We start from the raw sequence: 13,327 nt of genomic DNA on the forward strand, positions 1-13,327 counted from the left end.
CGCTATGTCTGTACGAGTTGTGAGCCTAAAAACTAATTTTACTCTGCAGCCATCTGTATGCAAGCAGAGATCCTAAAAAATATCCTCTGCAGCCATGTCTGTACGAGTAGTGTGCCTAAAAGATAATTATACTCTGCAGCCATATGTGTGAGAATAGTATGCATAAAAATAATTATACTCTGCCAACGTGTCTGTGCAAGCTGTGGGCCTAAAATATGATTATACTCTGCCACTGTGTCAGTACGAGTAGTAGGCCTAAAAAACAATTAGACTATGCACCCATATCTGTGGGAGTACTGTACGTAAAAACAAATTTTTCTACTCTGCAACCTTGCCTGTGGGAATACTGTGTCAAACAACTATGTATGTACTCTGCATGTGTCTCAGTGGAAGCACTCTGAAAAAAAGCTCTTTGGGAGATGATCTGCAAAACAGCCTCTGTAGGGTTACTCTGCAAAGCACCCTTGTTTTTTTTGTTTGTTTGTTTTATTTTAATTTGGTGAGACCCTAAAAATTGTGTATGGAAAATAGAACCGAAACTGCGGTGGAGTTTAACAATGGCTGGGTGCGGCTAGTATATTTTCTATTCAGCAAAATGTACAGGCAAGTCCTGTGGGATCTACATCTTGTTCATTTTAATGAATGTGAGTTTGCCAATGTTGGCTGTGGACAGGCACATGCATTGGTCTGTGATCACACCTCCTGCCGTGCTAAACACACATTTCACGAGTACACTTGCCGCAGGGCAGCACCTCCAAGGCATAAAGGGAAGGCTCAGGTCATATGTCCAATTTGGAGACCCAGAAGTTAAATGTGCCACGTCCATGACATGTGGACACATACTTTTCCACCATGTTGTTGAAACTGTTATGCTCATGGACTTAATCCCTTAAGCTTGTGTTTTGTGGTCGGCTTGTCTTTCTGCCGAGCAACAGGAGACATCTTTTCTCTGGGTGTTTGGGTTCTGCTTTCTGATGTCAGTCTGTCTATTATAAGACGTGTTTTTTTTTGATCCACCTATCACCTTTTGGGTGCAGCTTTTTATTCTGTCTCCCAGCTGTCATTTCCTACTTGTGATAGATTCATTTAGATGTTCTGACATTTTATTGATGTTTGGAACCAGCCTGAATTTGAACTAAGGATTTTCACCTTGATGTTTATTTGCTATTCTTTGCACCTATATTTTGTTCATCTTTAGTAAGTAGGCTGTATATCTGTCAATAGTAATTGCTTTATTCTTTGTTTGGTATTTCGTTATTTACTTTACTCACTCTGAGTTCTCTCCTTTGCTCAGCACATGTCTCTTCTAGTAGTTAATTCACACTCTGCTTTGCCCTCCGGTTCTTTAGGAAGACCGTGAAGCAACTCTATGGCCGTTTAGAGAGTTTAGGTCTGCGTTGCCATCTCCTTGTTCTGTGGTTAGGGCTATCTCTGTACTTGCAGGAACCACTAGGGCCTGCGGTGTCAGGATATCTACTCTGTACAGGAACGGACAGGGTCAGTTGCGATTTTTTAGTGTCTAATCTATTAATCCTAAGCGAGTTGGTTCACTGGCAGAATTGCTGCCTCCTGCTAATATGGACTGTATCAGATGGAGGTGCTGAATGTTTCAGCAGGTGGAGGAGTTTTTCACATTTCGGCCAAGCTAACCCTCCTTTCCGAGGTGGTGCCTGTGCTCCAGCTGCATTGTCTACTTCCTCCTCTGCCTTGTGCTTCCACTGAGCCCATGCTGTCTGGTCAGGACGCCGTCAGTAGTGTGTGTCTACCAGCGTGCGCTTGTTTTCCCGAATTTTCCGTTCACGCTCCAGAAATGAAAGTAATGATGGCACGCTGTACTTTTAGCGGGGATCGAGCAGGGTGGCCACCCATTAATCAGCACTTGTAACAATCCGGGCAACTTGTCGGTCATTGTGCAGGCACAACGGCATGTATTGGTTCATGTGTGCCAGGATGCCCAGAGGCAACAACAATCTGTCCTTGGTGGGATATGTATCGTCTAGGTACAGGAAACCATATGAGGCAAGGAAGGGAAGGCAGAATTGACGCTGCAGTGCAGACAGGTGAGCAACAGCAGGGTGACAACACCAAAAGCGTGCACAAGACAGCCTGCACTTTCTGACTGCATGACGAGATGGAGGAAACAGGAGGAGGAAGAGGAAGCAACAAGACCAAAGATAGCTGACTAAACTGACTTAATGGCTAGGGGCTGGTGTCGGCGTTTTTGCACAGACTGCTTGCCTGATTTGCACCACCACCAGCAACATGGCCACATCTCCTGTTTGATGCTTTCCTCATTGTTTTCACCCAAAAAGGGAACTGATGGCTAGTCATTGTCAGGGTGCGGTTACAGCTGCCGTGACTATACAACGAGCGGTGATTGAATCCACGCCGGCTGTGCCTCTATGACTGAAAGCCTGAGGCTGCTGGGAGGAATAAAGTTCATTTCCTCCAGGCAGCGGAGCTCTCAGTGTGGGCGCTTGGTAGATTCAGAATGCTATTAGTCTACAGATTAACTGCTAATTTGCAGGATAATAACTTTTTTTTTACATGACAGGCTCCCTTTAAAGGGTCTTATTGGGTTCTAAAGCAAAATTTCTGGATGGCTGAAGCACAAGGGTGCAGGAATGTTATTGCTTGGATATGATGCATCCCATGCACTGGAAACCATGTAAGGCAGGTTAATGCTGCACACCAACCTCAGATTGACATGGGAAAAGTCACACAAGAATTCGCCTTCCATTTTATCGTTAAGACATATTGCATGGGATCTCTTAACTTTGGGCTCCATGGGCCACTTTGAGAAATCTGTTTGACCTCCCGTTAGCCTCCAATAATTGGGTCCAGAAAGAATTGAAAATATTTCTTTGCTTCTGTCGGTGACTATTTTGCTGCTCTGATGATGAATTAACACAATTAACACAGTGTCAAATAAGCCGATATCCTATGATAAGTTTTGAGACTCTTGTTTCCCCCAGATGAAGATCTATTTGAGAACATTGACCATACAGAACAAAGTTATTTCAAGTAGTAAAACAGAGAAACGCTCCTATATGCACAAATTACAGCAGCAAAAATTTATACCATAATACGCAGACACACGGGAGCAGATGGGGGCAAACAAAAAAGGGAATCGACCCATTAATCAACCCATCAGGAAGGGGGCGATTGGTGCTTGTACCATGGAGCTGGAAAAGCTTCTGGAAAACAACAATATCAAAGTATGCAGGAGAGGAGCCAATCAAAAAGGGGGGCAATTTATCCCCTGGAGGGTGCACGGAGCATACCTTTATCAGATACGGGTCCTGCTTCCTGGCAAAGGGTAAAGGAGAGTGCCGTCTGTTTTTGGGTGGTAAAAGCCCACCTAGCCACAGTGTGATCAGCACTATTTTTGGGAGAGGACACTAAGCTACAAGGACTTTTTTGCACACGTGATGGCTCCCTTTGTTCACAACACAGGTGTTGTAGCCAAAGTCGTCGTATAGGCCCCACCTTAGGCTGGGGCTACACTGTGATGTGTCATACACATAAAAAGAAAAACACATTTGTGCAACTTGTCTGCTACACAACTATTTCAAAGCTGTAATTTTGCTGGAAAAAAACCCAGCCAAATCACAAACGAGTCCCATGGTATTTGCATTGAAGTCCAAGGCAAGCGAGTCATTTGTGATTTGAGACAGAAAAATCGAAAATTTTTGGAAATATTTGCAACTTTGATACCATATGGCATTTTTTTCATGTTTTTTTTTTTTTTTTAATAATGTAAAAATACTGTTGCCAGATATTGGATGAGTTTATAGTGTGCTATAAAACATACTACATACAATGCTTTTTATTGTGATGTTTTCATGGACTTTGTGGTTTTTGAGTCAATGTTAATTTTTTTCCTAACACAGCATGCTCTAGTCATAGCATATTTTTCTATTTCCCAGATAGGCTTCACTATAGAATTTCATGAAAAATATTACATGGCAAAAAAATATGGAAAGTGTCAAGCACACAATAGCAAGGTCTGCTCTTTGTAGCCTTTACTAGTAGTGTTACTCTCTGCTTTGCCATTACTGTGCAGGTGTTGCCCTCTGCTGTCTGAAATATGTCATAACAAAATGTTCATAAATCAAAAGCAATGGAACAACTGCAGTCATCATATCCGTTCTATCCATCATCAATTAGGTCTAAAGGTTGCTTTTTTTTTTCCATCTAAGGCTAGTTTCACACTTGCTTTTTTTTGCAGCTCGTTTTTCCCGCAAAAAAACGCATTGAAAAAACGCATACAAAAGCATACAACTGCTGCGTTTTTTTTCAAGCATTTTTATGAGCATGCATGAAAAAAACGCAGCGTTTTTATGCGTTTGTACCAAACATTAGGTGGCCCTCACACTAACCCAAACCATGACTTTACTAACCCTGACCCTTAACCAAACCATACTTAACCCTAACCCAAACCCTAAACCCTAACTAACCCTGACCCTAAACCTAACCCTGACCCTTAACCAAACCATACCCTAACCCTGACCCTTAACCAAACCATACTTAACCCTAACCCAAACCCTAACTAACCCTGACCCTAAACCTAACCCTGACCCTTAACCAAACCATACCCTAACCCTGACCCTTAACCAAACCATACTTAACCCTAACCCAAACCCTAACTAACCCTGACCCTTAACCAAACCATACCCTAACCCTTAACCAAACCATACCCTGATCCTAACCCTAACCTTGACCCTAACCAAACCATACCCTAACCCTGACCCTAACCCTTAACCAAACCATACCCTGATCCTAACCCTAACCTTGACCCTGACCCTTAACCAAACCATACCCTGACCCTAACCCTAAACCAAACCATACCCTAACCCTTAACCAAACCATACCCTGATCCTAACCCTAACCTCCCTTAACTAACCCTAACTCTAACCCAAACCCCTAAATTCCATTGTCTAAACTAATGGTAAAAAAAAAAACGCATGTGCAAAAAAACGCATACATAAGCATGCCAATGCGCACATATGCTCACCATAGACTTATAATGGGTGTCTTGCTGTAAAAAAACGCATTGAGCGCGCATGCGTTTTTTTGAGGCAAGTCGGACGCACAAAAAATGCAACAGGTTGCATTTTGTGCGCCCGAGCGCATACCGCAAAAAAACGCATGCGCGGAAAAACGCGTACAAACGCATGTGTATGCGCACATAAACGCATCCCATGCAAAGTATAGGAAAAAAAAATGCATGCGCTATTTAGCGCTAAAATACCACGAAAAAAACCGCAAATGTGAAACCAGCCTAAGCTAGGTATGGGATTCTGACAGATACAATCGTGTCACTGTCCAATATTTATGGACCTAACTTTTGGCATTTTATTTGTTTACTAAATCAAATTCAAGATACAATTATATAATCAATATGGACTTAAAGTGCAGACTCCGCTTTAATTTCAGGATATTAACATCTTAATTGGAGTAAGTGTATTGCAGCTATTTAATATACAGCTGCCTCTTTTTCTAGGGACCACATACCCTACTGATAAACAGCAAGAAATATGAACCAGACTGCCTTCTCCGAAAATAAAACCTACATTGTGGAGAAAACACAGGACTGAGCATTGCTCAGATTTAAAAAAAAAAAAAAAAAAAAAAAAAAAAACACAACACAAATTCTTGTTTCATCAGTGGACATTAAGGGACATTTAATCCTTGAAGGACTAGGAGATTTTTCAGTTTTGTGCTTTTGTTTTTACCTCCCCTTATAGAAGACTTGTCATTTTTTTTCCCGTTCCCATCACCATATGAGTGTTTTTTTTTTTTTTATGTAACCGGATCAGACTGTAGTTTTCAATGACATCATTCACTTTACTATAATGTGCTGAAAAATGGAACAAAGACTCAAAGTTATGAAACCGTATTAAAAAACAAAAACTCAATCCTGTGTTTATTTTCTTTTTGTGGCTTTCATTGTGCAGAGATTATTACTTGATGCCATGATTCTTCTGCTCAATATGATTACGGCCATTTTCCTTCATTCTTCTCCTTTCCCGTCAATGGACAGGCCTTGTTTTTTGCTCACAGAGCTGTCATTTTTCTTGATATTTTTTGGTACATACAACATTTCTAATCGCCTTCTATTTCATATCTTGGGTGAGGAACGACAACTGAAAAACAACAAGTCTGGCAGATGAATTCTTTTTACTTTTCAGTGATTCATATATGGGTTAATTTTTACAGACGCGACAAAACTGAATTTTTATTTTGGAAAAGAAAACGATTTGCCCCTTTTTTCCCCCCTTTAATATACACTGCTTTGCAGTATATAGTAAAAATACTGATTTCGTACAAAGTCCAGGCATTGCCTATAGAGGTCAGTGACTGGTGCCTTTAGTAAGCATCCGGCCGATAGAGCAACCTATCAATTTTGTAACAGCACCTGTGTGAAAACTAATGCAGCACATCCACATCTTTTACATGCTGCAGTCAGCAATAGGAGCCGGCTCTAGTCACTGCTGCTAGCATCAGACGGCAGCTGCATAACACAGCCACCACCCCCCAAGTGCTCCTGAGTCCAGTCTATAAACCCGCACCCAGTTGTAGGAATTATTAGTACTTCCCATGTTGGCCAAAGGTTAAATGTCTGATATTCTACCGATATCTGATATTCTAATTTAATATTTGACCAGCAGTGGTCTGATTAAGGCTAGGTGACCAGAACACTGAATGGTATTGCTATGAAGCACATCCATGCAGTTTTGCCTGTATACGCCATGAAGATCACTCATTTAGTTGATGGTTGAGTTTACATAGTTTCAAAATTTCCCATCCCCCAAGTACAGACTATTAATATTTGTTCTGGCCCTAAGTGCCTTGACACAAGTAGTACAGACAAAAACTGCTGGGGAATGGGGGCACATAATGATCTGTAAGGTACCACGACGAGCAAGTCACAAAATGTCAAAATTAGTTGGATTTTGTTACAACAGGACCCCATTTATCACCATCACACTGCAATGAGAGTCTTCACCACTCAAGCCATGTCAAGAATAAAAATCATCATGTAGCCCCAACCTTATTTTAAGTATTAGCCCAGAGACTCGGCAAACTGCTAGAACCAGGGGCGGACATACTGCTGGTGCAACCGATGCGGGTGCAACCTATGCGGCTACACCGGGGCCCGGATGTGTAGGGGGCCCCTGCAGGGCAGCTAATAATGAGGGCAATTTGGCCTGTTTCTCCACCTCCAAGGCTCCGGGGGGGCCCATGGCCAGATTGCCCTCATGTGCGACAAGCAGGGAGCGATCCCTGCAGCTCCGCTGCCTACAGGAGAGAATGGCAGCAGAGCGAAGCTGCAGTGATCCATACTCTGCTTCCTGCCCGACACAGCAGCGCGGTTGCATGACATCATCATTCAGCGCACGCCTGTATCAGACAGAAAGCTGCCAGAGCCAGTGATGCTGCGGCTGTGGGAAACATGCGGAGAGGTGAGTGGTGCTGTTTTTTTTTTTTCTCCCAACAATACATTGGGGGGAGGTGAGGGAGAACAATGATGGGGTGGTAGAGAAGGCATTGATGAATGTGGTGGGGAAGAACAACGATGGAGATGGGGAAGGGTATTCATTTTATAGGTGGGGAAGATAGTGCAGATAGGGACCTGGGCACAAATGATGAAATTGGGGGTGGGGTTAGAACAGTTAATAATTTAAGAAAGAATGGAAGTACAGAGAGATACATAAAGTGCATGTACAGTATACTAATGCCAGAAGCCTCACCAACAAAATAGAAGAATTAGAATTAATTTTTTTGGAGCATAATTATGACATGGTGGGGATATCTGAGACATGGCTGGATGAGAGCCATGAACTGGGTGGTTAATTTACAGGGCTATAGTCTGTTCAGAAATGACCGTACAAATAAGTGAGGGAGAGGTGTGTGTCTATACAGTGGGGCAAAAAAGTATTTAGTCAGTCAGCAATAGTGCAAGTTCCACCACTTAAAAAAGATGAGAGGCGTCTGTAATTTACATCATAGGTAGACCTCAACTATGGGAGACAAACTGAGGAAAAAAAAATCCAGAAAATCACATTGTCTGTTTTTTTTTTCATTTTATTTGCATATTATGGTGGAAACCACCATGGTTACTTACCGGTAGCCGTTTTTTCCGGAACCCATGACAGCACCACATGAGAGAGGGATCCGCCCCGCCAGGACAGGAACCTACTGAAATATAAGGGGCGGCACCTCTCCCCCGCTTCAGTTGGATTACAGAGCATTGAGAGGACTTCCCGGTTAGTTACATGTTTATCCAACACCACATCACACAAATACACCCGACTATTGTGCCTACCCATACGGTGAAAAAAAGGGGGGGGGGAATATACGGGTGCTGTCATGGGTTCCGGAAAAACCGGCTACCGGTAAGTAACCATGGTGGTTTTCCGTTCACCCATGACAGCACCACATGAGAGATTTTTGGAGACTTCGAAACACCTTAGGGAGGGACCACCGCTTGCAGCACCCTTCTACCAAAGGTCAAGTCAGTCGAGGAGGATAGATTTAATCTATAGTGCTTAAAAAAGGTTGAGGGTGAGGCCCAGGTAGCGGCCTTACAAATTTGCTCAATTGATACCTCTGCCTTTTCAGCCCAGGAGGTCGCCACGGCTCTGGTGGAATGAGCCTTGATGCCATCAGGAATCGGAACACCACTAGCTGAGTAGGCTACACTAATGGCCTCCCTAATCCATCTGGCAATAGTCCCTTTCGATACTCCATAACCCTTCCTGGCACCCTGGAAGGCTACAAATAGGGACTGGGACCTCCTCCACTGGCTGGTTACTGATATATACTCTAAGAGGGCTCTTTTCACATCTAGATTATGGAATTTCTCCTCTCCTGGGTTTTTCGGATTTTCACAGAAGGAGGGGAGGACGATTTCCTGGCTACGGTGAAAATCCGACACCACTTTCGGTAAATAAGCAGGGTCTGTTTTTAGGACAATTCTGTCCTGGTATACCTGGGTATACGGTGGACTAACTGATAGGGCCTGCAGGTCACTTACCCTACGTGCCGATGTAAGGGCCACTAGAATAATGTTTTTTAGGGTAAGATATTTCACTGATAGTTGTTGTACTGGTTCAAATGGTTCCTTTGTGAGAGCTTCTAACACAAGGTTTAAATCCCAGGGAGCCATTTTTTGCGATGGGACTGGTCTAGACCTGTGGCAGGATTTAATAAACCTAGCTATCCATCTGTTTGCCGCTATGTTACAATTATATAGAGCGCCTAGCGCTGAAACTTGTACTTTGAGTGTATTTACCGCTAGGCCTAGCTGTAGACCTGCCTGTAAGAACTCTAAGATAGTCTTGATCGGGGGTTCTTGGTCTAATGGTTTCCCCAGAAACTGCAGAAACTTATTCCATATTCTACCGTATATATTAGTTGTTACTGGCTTCCTACTTTTCATCAGTGTAGCCACCAACCCAGGGGAGAATCCTCTATTACTTAAAAGTGACCTTTCAAATTCCACGCCGTCAGATGGAACCCCTTGACTTGCGTGTGGAATACCGGACCCTGAGCTAGCAGGTCTGGAATCTCTGGCAGTACCCACGGATCTGAGAGGGACATTATCTGTAGTAGTGAGAACCATGGCCTTTTTGGCCAGAACGGGTCTATTAAGATCACTCTGGCCTGATCTTCCCTTATCTTTTTCACTACTACTGGGATTAGAGCTACCGGAGGAAAGGCATAACTTAGCTTGAAATCCCACGGAATTTGCAAAGCGTCCACTGCCCATGGCTCTTCCTTTGGGTTCAGTGAACAGAATCTTTTTACCTGCCTGTTGCTTCTGTTGGCAAAGAGGTCTATTATTGGCTCTCCCCAAAGATGTACTATCTTTTGGAACACTACCCGATTCAGGGTCCATTCCCCCTGTTTTAGTGTGTTGCGGCTTAGGAAATCGGCTTGTGTGTTTTCTACCCCTCTGATGTGTAGGGCTGATAGGGAGTGTAGGTGTCTCTCTGCCCTGTGAAAGATCTCGTTGGTTTCGAGCATTAGGGAGCGTGACCTTGTCCCTCCCTGGTGGTTGATGTAGGCTACTGTTGTGCTGTTGTCCGACATAATCCGAACATTGCGGCCTTCTAGAGTGGGCATGAATATCCTTAGGGCTCTGTTTACTGCCCGTAGCTCTCTTAGGTTGGAGGATGCGTTTTGCTCTAGGTGTCCCCAGGGTCCCTGGGCTACCTGTCCCCTTAGGTGCGCTCCCCACCCCGAGGAGCTTGCGTCTGTCATTATCACGTCGGACACTGGCTTCTGCCACGATGTCCCTGTTAGTAGGTTTGCTCTGTCTAGCCACCATCTGAGAGAGCCTTTGGTTTTTACGGAAAGTTCCAGCCTTCCTTCTAAACAGCCTTTTAGCGACTTCTGTGCTGATAGGACCTCTGCTTGTAGTTGACGGGTATGAAATTGTGCCCATCTGACCGCTGGGATACAGGCTGTCAGAGTGCCTAACAAGGACATTGCCCCTCTCAGGGTCGTGTGAGGTTGATCTATTGTTGCCAAGATCATATCCCTTACCTTTTCCACCTTGGCGTCTGGTAAGAGACAAATTTGTTGATTTGAGTCCAAGATGAAACCTAAGAACATTTGCCTTTGTAAGGGTTGTAGCCTTGACTTCTTGACATTCACCATCCAGCCGAGATTCCGTAGTGTATCTATCACCCTTTCTACTTGCTCTGTGCAGTGACGTTCTGTTGCCCACAATTAGAAAATCGTCTAGGTAGGGTATTATAATTGTGTTGTGGATGCGGAGGAATGCTGTCATCTCTGCAACTACTTTTGTAAACACCCTCGGTGCTATGGATATGCCGAATGGAAGGGCTCTGAACTGAAAATGTTTGAGGTTGCCCCGAATGTAGAGCGCTACCCTTAAGTATTTTTGGTATTCTGAATGGATCGGGATGTGGTAGTAAGCATCCTTTAGATCGACTACCGCCATGAAACAGTTGTGGTGTAACAGCCTTATAGCTGAAGTCACTGACTCCATTTTGAAGGTTTGGTTCTGTATCCAACGGTTGAGGCCTCTCAGGTTTATAATCGTCCTGAACGAATGATCCGGTTTTTTTAATAGAAAGAGGGGCGAGTAGAAACCCCTTCTTTCCTGTCCTCTTGGGACCTCGATCAGGACATGTTTGTCCAGCAGGCTTAGGATCTCTGCCTCTAAGGCCAACTGTTCTTCTACCCCTCTCCTGACGGGGGTCACCACAAACGATGCTCTTGGCTGTTGAAAAAAGGGGAATTTTAAACCTTCCTTTATGATGTTTAAAATCCAAGTATTGGAAGATATATTTTCCCAGGCCTGACCAAACAGCATCAGTCTCCCCCCTACGGGGATGCCGGCGTCATTGAGGGGACTTTTTTGCGGATGAAGCGGCTCCCCCGAACATGAATCCAGACTCTTTCTTCCTCTTGTCTTCCCATCTTTTCCGATCTCCCGGAGGCCGGCCTCTATTGAATTTCCCCCTCCGAAAGGGCGGTCTTCTTTGATCTCCCTGAAACCTGGGGAAGCCCTTCTTATCACCCGCTTTTTCTAGGATTTCGTCCAGATTTTTTCCAAAGAGAAATTGTCCATCACATGGAAGGGAGCATAATTTGGCTTTTGATTGTAGATCTCCCGGACACCCTTTAAGCCATAATGCACGCCTTGCAGCATTTGATAGTCCCGCTGCTCTCGCCGTCAACCTCATGGAATCGGCCGAGGTGTCGGCTAAAAAGGCGGCTGCTCCGTGTAGCAGATACATGTCTCCTAAAATTTTCTCCCTAGACATCTTGGAAGCAATTTTTTCTTCTGGCTGCTGTAGCCAGATCATTAAAGACCGGGCTGTACAGGTACCGGCTATCGCAGGTTTTAGTCCCCCCGCTGTTGCTTCCCAAGCATGCCTTAGGTAGGAGTCTGCTTTCTTATCTAGTGGATCTCTTAGTACTCCTGAGTCTTCTAGGGGCAGGGCCGACCTTTTGGATGACCTGGATACCGCCGCATCGATTTTTGGGACCTTGTCCCATATTTCCGTATCCTTAGGGTCAAAATGATATCTCCTTTTTGAGGAGGAAGGAAGGCTACCTGATTTTTCAGGCTTCTTCCACTCCCTTTCGATGAGCGCCTGGACTTTTTCATTAACTGGAAAGGTGCGTTTCTTCCTTTCCTGTAACCCACCAAACATTACATCTTCTAGGGATTTGGTCGCTTTTTCCTCCTGAAGGCCCATAGTTGACCTAATGGCTTTAAGGAGACTATCAGTATCCTCAACCGGAAAACACGGTCTACCCCCTGTGTCACTATCCGAGGAGGAAGAGGACATGCGCTCAGCCTGATATTCGGACGAGGAGGAGTCTGATGAAGAACTTGGGGAGTTTCTTCTACTTTTTTTCTTTTTCTTTAATAATAATTTAAGTGAACCTTCCACCTCTGATTTTATGACAGATCTGAGGTGAGTTGCTAGGCTCGGCACTTCCTCCGCCACTGTTTGCTGTATACAGCTAGCGCAAAGGTTTTTTTGCCAATCTTTCGCTAGGGGGTTCTGGCATATCGCACACTCCCTATTTCTTTTGCTCCCTGCTTTTTTGCCTTTCACCTAAGGAAGCAAATAACACACAAAAAGGACCCTATTAATAATGGTCTAACATTCACGAAGATCCACTCACCACCCACAAAATCGGGTACCGGGCTGGAAGGCTGCGCTGGAGCATGTGGTCTGTGTTCTCTCGATCTCGAGGAATCATTTGATCTGTGGCTCGGACGGCTGCTGCTCTTACCGCTCGAACGGCTACCGTGCTTCCGTGCCGAGGTCTGCGACGGGGGTAGAGACAGTGGGGACGGTGAGCGTTCCTGCTGTGACCCCATTGTAACAGCCCGGCCGTTCTGCTCCGTGCCTCCTTTAAATAGGCCCCGGTGAGCGATCCTTTTGACCCTCCCCCCTGCGACCGCCGGCCATTTTTTTTTTTTTTTTTCCTTCTTTTGTGGCCGGCGCCGCACTAGGCGAAATGTCCGTCGCGTCCGTGACGTCAGCCGGCGCATACCCAAGCTGCACCGCGCCGCTGACGTCAGGCGCCGGAAGTCGCGCCCGGCTTCCCCTGTCCCAGGGAGAAGGAGAGAGCGGGCGCGCGCGCAGGGGGAGGGAGGCACGGAGGAGCGCCCCGAATGGAGGCCGCCTTACCGCACCCGCACGAACCCGGGGCCTGCTGGAGGAACCCCGGGGACTGCGCTTCCAGGCGCCGACGGCCAGCGCTGCAGGTAAGCTGACCTGCTCTTCCCGCGCCGGGACGGCCCTGGGTCCATGTCTTCATCCAT

Source organism: Dendrobates tinctorius, unplaced genomic scaffold (assembly GCF_039654945.1).
Source record: "Dendrobates tinctorius isolate UK_male_01 unplaced genomic scaffold, ASM3965494v1 ptg000029l, whole genome shotgun sequence".
NCBI lineage: Eukaryota > Metazoa > Chordata > Amphibia > Anura > Dendrobatidae > Dendrobates > Dendrobates tinctorius.